Source organism: Coenobita brevimanus, chromosome 70, assembly GCF_032717465.1.
Source record: "Coenobita brevimanus isolate Jiangsu-jjx chromosome 70, ASM3271746v2, whole genome shotgun sequence".
Taxonomy (NCBI): Eukaryota; Metazoa; Arthropoda; class Malacostraca; order Decapoda; family Coenobitidae; genus Coenobita; species Coenobita brevimanus.
Genome location: NC_137023.1, coordinates 20,763,632 through 20,771,913, shown reverse-complemented (window position 1 = coordinate 20,771,913; position 8,282 = coordinate 20,763,632). Strand labels below are relative to the sequence as shown.

Below are 8,282 nucleotides of genomic sequence, written 5' to 3'. Positions count from 1 at the left end.
TATATATATATATATATATTACTTTTTTATGTGAGGAGGAAGGAACCAAGGGCAACGAGCTCGCAAAACTGTTCCCTCCAAGAGAAAAACAAAATACAAGAGAGAGCCAAATTCAAGATCCGATCATTTCGAGATGCCTGGACGCACTGCGTTTGAAAGACTGGATATCATAGGAAGTAGGAAATACAGACAGAGGGAGACAGTTCCAGAGTTGACCTGTTACATAAATGAGGGACTGGGAGTAACGGTTAACTCTTGCATTAGAGAGTTGGACAGATCCTGGTAATAGCAGTAAAATGATGACACTATCGCCCTGAAGGAGGTCAGTGTTCTGGACCACAGTAGCTTAATCAAGGAACTGTGTCCCAAAGAGGTGCTTTATGTGAGTGGATGATGTTTTTTGTTTTTTCACTGAAGTAGGTAGTTTAGTTTACCGTTACTGTCTGACCTAGAATGTTCATCTTCATGCTAATCATGCATCTCCATCGCAGCTCCTCCCATCCACTCCTATCCGTTCATCCCGTCCCGTTGGCAATCCCTCCTCATTTCCACAACAAACGTCTGAAATAAATTTGTAACTCACATCATTCCACCAACACCGTTGTCCCTCACACAACCCCCATCACTGGGTAAACTCATTCCACTATGCTCCACCAATTGTCATCACTTATCTCATTCCGCCAACCCCCGACCCAATCGTTTCTGCCCAGTTTTTCATTTTTTTTTCTTTAATTTAGTGGTTGCAGTAGTTACAGATACAAGGTACTTCCACTGTCATGGCCTGCCACCCATCACATCCCAGCCAATATCGCCCTCTGGCCTTCGTCTACCCCACTAACTCCAGCCAGACTAACACATTAATTCAAAGACCATGCATCTATAGAGTCATTTGCAGCACACGCTTACATAAAATCACAAATTAGAATGTCAAAGTAACCTGGTTTTAGTAATGTATTGCTACTTCCTCTGGAATACTGTATTCAAAATTTTCTGGAGAAATTCAAGATAAGCTCAGCTCCTCTCCTAAGCTCAATAAAATCATCTGGCGGTTGGAATGGTAAAGTATAAAATGTTCCATCGTAGTGAAGGGCTTGATAAAAATAATATAACTGTGGGTTTTAACGTAGCATCCCGCCTTCCTGTGTCTCAACTCTCCATTTGTTTTTGTTTTTTTTTTAATTCGTGCTACCTCTAGCGAGTTATATTAGCTAGTAGAAAATTTTGTCCTGTAGGAATTATTGAAAGTAAATTCTAAAGCCCCTGCCTCGAAAAATACCCTTAGTTAAGTGAAGCCGTCTGAAGGTAGCAAGAATTACATTGTGTCATCGGAATGAAGGGGTTAAGCTCCATGGGGTGAATTCTTGAAGTAATTCCCTAACGCCTCCTACTTTCACCTTACTCTGCTCGTTACATGTTAACCCTCCTATGATACGAACAACTGTGGTAGTGTATTTAAGCTAACGACAGATGCATTACTTCATTTTAGTAAGTCATCGAAGTCTAAGAGTTAATATGGTCACAGTTAGCCTTGTTATGGCCAGGACAAGTCAAGTGTTCTAATCCAGCAAATACCAGACGATTTTTATTAAGCAGGAAGTGAGTCATGTGAGAGTGAGAGTTACCAGTCCTCATGTATATTAGTGATCAGTAATCAAAAGGACGACATGTTCGGGAATAAAAAGGAATGGCATCTGTATACTAAGTATATCACTAAGGATGAGGGGCTATGTCAACGAGAATTTTCCTTGTGGGTCGTACTCTAATGCTTTGGAGATTTCATAACACCTCTTCTTAGGATTTATTATCTGCATTACACTTCAGTATCCTTTCTTATGTTTTTATTGTTGCAAACTGCGGTATGTCGATATCAAAGAAATATATATGGTATACAACAGAACGTTAAAATGTAATATACAAAATACATCGTTAAGGAGGGGATACTACCAAGCCTCGGTCGCCATCTAATATACAGTCCAATATCGGAAATGTGGCCGCTGTTCGCAAACTGGTTGTCACTCACGGTTTCTCTGGTTTTATATATATATATATATATTTCATTCTTTCATTCATTGCCAGACGCCATGTATCCCAAACGGGGTGACCAAGGGCTTAGAGTTAATTGTTTTACAGGGAGGGGCACTAATCCTCCACCAACCCCACTTGACACGTAGGGATGCCAACAGCATCTGGTGTTCCCAGGCGGTCACCCATCCAAGAACTAACCAGACCCAACGTTGCTTAACTTCGCTGATCGGACGGGAAGCGGTGTACTCAACGGGGATATATATATATATATATATATATATATATATATATATATATATATATATATATATATATATATATTGCCAGGCGCCTTAATCCCGTTTGGGGTGGCCACAAACAAATCTCCTCCACGTCGCCCTGTCCCCCGCCATTTCACTGCCTTGCTACCAACTCACACACCCCTCTCTCATATATATATATATATATTCTCACAGCCGCGTCTTCTCTACAACTTTTGCATTTAATCTAAGGTAATTATATTCAACTGAGGGCATGCAAAGAAACTGTCACCATTCAACCCCTAATGACAGGGGCAAGTCTAGAATACTAATCCAGCTGTTGTCAGGCAATCTCACTGAATTAGAGTGAGCTATTGGAGCTTGAGTGTTAGCCATGGGCAAATAGAGTTTGTTGTTGCCTCTATCACGGATAAAGTTTAGGTTATCCACGGTCGAACTTTCATGTCTTGGTTTGTCTGCGAGAATCATACATACTAAAAGATTAAGTAAAAATTTTGGTAAACCTTTACCTGTATTGTAGCCCATCGAAACATGCATATGATCGTAAGTCCACCGTAACAGCACAAAATTTTTAGTTCTCCCAAACCTGCATGGTCCTCCGAAACATGCACATAATCCTAAGCCCCCCGTAATATGTACACATTATTAAGCTCTCGTAACATGCAAACTTTTTCAGTTCTTTTATCGACTGGAAACTAAAAACCTCATTATCTGGCAGAATTTGGTTTAATATTTTCATTGTCGATTCAGCTTTAATAGTGTAATCCATCTATCGCCGGACGATTTTAATCAGATGGGAGTGAGCAAAGGAACCTGGGGTGGTAATATTGTCACAAGTAACTCAGTCATGGATGGAATTACTGTAGCAGTGTAATCCAGGTAAAAGTGAGTCCTACAAGTCCTAGAGATTTAAGGGACAGGATTTCAGCGTAAAATAATACTGTAAAGTGTGCTGGGCCATACCATCTGTATCTGTCGTAAAGTTAACTTGAGAGTCAGTTTGTTGGTGATTAATCCTGTTCATTACTGACTTTTTTACCTTATTTTTTCTACCTTCAGAGAGTTTTATTCAAAATATGAAAAATCTCCCACACTATACAAGATGGCGAGGACTGTATCTAATCCATACAATACGGAGTCTCTCTAACCTTAATAAAATCGGCTGTAGTTAGCATGAAAGAAATGGAAATCAACATAACAGTGAATAGAACAATATAGTGCATAACTGTAGGGTGTAGCCAATGATATACCTAGGCCACGATCGTGAAGTTTTTACACAATTATGATACGAATGGCTGACATAAACACTCTACGAAGTTCTCTTCTTTTTATCCTGTTCTTCCCGTATCGCCGTGTCATTAATTTATTTATTGCGATGATGGCCTTTTAATTATATTTCATCTCTCTCCATATCATTTTATATAACATAAGACGTTTTCTGACAGAAGAGGTCATGTAAGGCCTTCAATAACTATTACCAGGGCTGTTTCCTTAGCTGAATTTTACCGTCTGTAGAAGCAAGAACAGTAACTAAAAAATCACCATATTTAAAGGGTTAACTGAAGTCGTTGGCATCGAATAATTTTTGGATGTAAACATATGACCCCCAACTTGTGAAGCCTTTGGTGGGGAAGGTGGTCTCATACCATATCCTTGAAACACCGTATATCTCTTCCGACATCCCACTCCATTACATATGCTGTGTCTATCTGATTATCTGTCTATCTACCCATTACTTTCCATGTATATCTGTTTATCTATATATCTACATCTGTCTAACTACCCATTATAAGCGCTATGCCTATCTATATCTTTCTATATTTTTCATATATATATATATATATATATATATATATATATATATATATATTGTTACATAGCCTATGATTTCATCATCCTTTGTGTAATTTTAACGCACAGTTGCTGCATGTTTGATCACGAGCGTGTTCTGCCTCAGTCCCCCCCTTCTACCGTTATAGTAGAGTAAGTCGTTCTCTCTGTTATACTTTGCGGGATTTTCATCTCTTTGTCCCCGTGGCTTCATTTGCGCATCCTTCTTACAAGTTGTATCAGGCTCTGCTGGCCCATATATAATGAGCTCAGTCTCTGCATCATTGCCACTTAGATCTGCTCCTCATTTTGTTCACATCTCTGTCCTCCCCTGTACAGATATTATTATTATTGTGAGTGCTCTAGAAATCTCCAAACATCTAGCAGCTGTGTGTAATTTGAGTATAACTGTTGTATTTTTTCTTGTACTGTGTAGCATAAGGTTAATTCTTAGGCCTAGTGAGGTTTTTTTTATTGATGTTGGGTTTTATGTCAGTCATTTTTTATAATAGTTTGTATCTGTAATAATTTATCTGGCATTCACTGAGTATTATCTGGTATCTCATTTTATCAGGGCTGACTTAGATAAATTTACTCTTGCTGATTTTGTGTTAATAGAGGCTATTGCAGTTAACCATATATTTAACCTGTTTAGTTGCCATTACAGTATCCTTATGAGTCCTGAATGTTTTGTTGTTAGTTTGTGCATTAAACTTTACCTTGTAATTTTACCTAACTCTTTTGTTTGAACCTGGAACTTTGCGGGACAGTGGTGACTCTTAGCATTCTCACTTAAAGTGTACGTTATCTTTCTCTGTTCCGTAACATAAATTTGGCGACCTCTCATCAGGATATTCAGGATATTATCATAAGGATATTGTTTGATATTTTGTGACTGTGATATATTCATGATGGCTACTATTTCTACACTTGATGAAGCCAAAGATTTTTTGTCAAATGTGCAAACAGTGTGTGATATAGAAAACAGAACAAAGAATGAACTTAAGCTTGTTGCTCAACAATTGGGAATTGCTGTTCGCTCTCATCATTCTAAAGATCAAATTGTTGACATGATTAATGAAAGCTTGTTTAAGGCAACTCCTCCAAATGAGCAAACGCAGATTGAATTAGCTAAGTTACAGCTAGCCCTGCAGGAGGCTCAGGCTAAGGAGGCGGAGTCTCGTGTAAAGGAGGCTGAATTTCAAGCACGTGCCAAGGAGGCTGAGTCTCAGGCTAAGGAGGCGGAATCTCAGGCTCGGATTCAGGAGGCACAGATACAGGCACAAGTTGAACTTGCTAGGATTCAGGCAGACCATGAGTATCGCATGAAACAAGGTGGAACTGGATCATCTTGCTCTGATGATTTTGATGTGGCTAAAAATGATAAACTTGTCCCTCCTTTTAATGAATCTGATTTAACAAAGTATTTTCAGTTGTTTGAGAGGGTAGCTACAGGTTTTAATTGGCCCAAAGAGTATTGGCCAGTACTCCTTCAAACTGTTCTCACCGGTAAAGCTCAAGTAACTTATGCATCTTTGCCTCAGGATCAGTCTGATAATTATGATGTAGTTAAGAGCTTGATTCTTAAGGCCTATGAGCTTTTTCCTGAAGCTTATAGAGTAAAATTTAGGACAACTTATAAGCAAGATAAGCAATCCCATGTTGAGTATGCAAAAATCAAAGAGGATCTGTTAGAGCAGTGGTTAAATTCTAAGAATGTGGATTCTGATTTTGGTAAATTTAAGCAGATGATTTTGCTGGAGGATTTCAAAAGGTGTATTAGTAAAGATGTAAGCCTATATCTTGATGAGAAAAGAATAGATAATTTGTCTGATGCTGCAGTTTTAGCTGATGAGTATGTTCTCACTCACAAGAGATATTCTAGAGAAAAAGGGAAAGCTGAGAGTAAGTACGTTGCCTCTACTCAGAGTACAGGTAACAGGAAAGAGAATAAGGATGATGTTTCTCAGGAAGTAAATACCAGCTTCACCTCTAGATTTCAGAAAAGTAAATGTACTTATTGTAGTAAGCTTGGTCATACTACGGAGAGATGTTTCAGGAGACAGCGTGATGTGAACAAAAAGGAGTCTTTAAATATTCAGTCAATTGGTCTAGTCTCCACTCTTGAGAGTTCCCAGAATTCTTTAACTGAGTTAACTGAACCTGCTTTGAGGGGTAACTTAAATTCTCATGATGGAGCTCCTCTTTTGAGCAGTAACGTGGGTGACACTCTCAAGAGTTCATGTGCTAATTTCCTGTCTGATGGTTTTGTCAGTCCTCTGGACAGTAATGACAGGAAATCAGTTAAAATATATCGTGATACAGGTGCTTGCCAATCCCTTATGCTGACCAGTGTTCTAGGCTCTAATGTTAATTCCTCTGATGAAACTGTAATCTTACAAGGTGTAGGGAATAATTACTTCTCTGTCCCTCTGTGCAGAGTGAATTTAGAGTCTGGTTTTGTTAATGGTTCCGTTATGGTTGGGTTGGTTGAGACACTCCCAATGTCAGGTGTAACTTTCTTACTTGGAAATGATATTGGTGGAAGTCAAGTGTGTCCAGCTCCTCAGTTGTCTAGTGAGCCAGTGGCTGTGTCCCAGGATTGTGATGTCCCTGATGTGTTTCCTGCATGTGCTGTCACTAGGGCTAAGTCTAAAGTTACTGGTGATTTAGAGGATAATGATGATGATGAAGTTATCCTAGCTGACACTTTTCTTGCTAATTTGGACCACTCACCAGATGAGTCAGTACCCCGTAGTGTTGATAATTTGTCTCGTCAAGAGTTGGTTGAGTTGCAGGTTGCTGACCCTGAGTTGAAAGGTCTAGCTAACTCTGTTTACAGTGAAGAAGAGTCAGCCGGTGCTTCTACTTGTTATTATGTAAAGTCAGGAGTACTTATGAGGAAGTGGAGACCCCCAACAGCATCAGCCGACTGTGAATGGGAGGTTGTACATCAAGTTGTCATCCCTCGTGTTTGTAGGCAGGATATCATTCGAGTGGCTCATGATTCCAGTTTGGCAGGACACCTTGGAGTGAGGAAGACTGTGGCACGCATTTTGAAACACTTCTACTGGCCAGGTATCTTCAGGGATGTTTCCTGGTATTGTAAGTCTTGTCACACCTGTCAAGTTGTGGGGAAGTGTAATCAGACCGAAAAGGTTGCACCTCTAGTTCCCATTCCTCCTTTTGAGGCGCCTTTCACCCGTGTGTTGGTGGATATTGTGGGCCCTCTTCCTAAGACTTCTTCAGGATTTTCTTATGTGTTGACCATGATTGATATGGCTACTCGTTACCCTGAAGCCATTCCACTTAGAAACATCTCAGCAAAGAACGTGGTTAAGGAAATGCTAGGGTTCTTCACAAAGTTTGGTCTGCCCAAGGAGGTACAGTCAGACCGGGGAAATAATTTCATGTCGAATGTTTTCAAGCAGTCTCTGAAAGAGTTGGGCATCACCCAGATCACGTCTTCAGCTTACCATCCCCAGACCCAAGGAGCGTTGGAGAGATATCATCAAACACTCAAATCGATGCTCAAGAAATACTGTTTGGAACATCAGAAAGACTGGGATAAAGGTCTTCCATTTGTTGTATTTGCCGCAAGAGAATCTCCAAATGAATCACTGGGCTTCTCACCTTTTGAACTACTGTTTGGCCATGAAGTAAGAGGACCCCTTAAGTTACTCAAGGAATGCTGGCTGTCGGAGGAAGATGACGTCAACCTGCTGGAGTATGTGATGAAGTTCAAAGAACGGCTGTCCACTGCTTACAGCTGGCGAGAGAGAATTTAGGAGCTGCTCAGGAGAAGATGAAGACTTGGTATGATAAGAAGTCCAGGTTACGCCACTTTCAGCCAGGAGATCAGGTTTTGATTCTGCTACCAGTTCATGGGCAACCTCTTCAAGCCAAGTTTAGTGGCCCTTATTTCGTGGAGAAGAAACTCAGTGATGTCAACTATATCATCGCCACGCCAGATCGTAGAAAGAGCAAGCAACTATGTCACATGAACATGCTAAAGTTATATCACAGGCGGGACGAAAATAATCTAGTCTGCACTGTAGCTGTTCCACCCGAGTCTGCAAGTGAAGCTCTCCCATGCAGTATGAGCCTGAGTGATAGTTTGGGGAAGAATCCTGATATCATGAATGATCTCCAGACTAAGCTTTCTCA

General features: G+C 40.1%; 1 pseudogene; it reads right to left on the bottom strand.

Annotated features, from left to right (window-relative positions):
* Positions 1-2,174: 2,174 nt before the first annotated feature.
* On the bottom strand, positions 2,175-2,294 carry LOC145406505 (5S ribosomal RNA; annotated as a pseudogene).
* Positions 2,295-8,282: the final 5,988 nt, after the last annotated feature.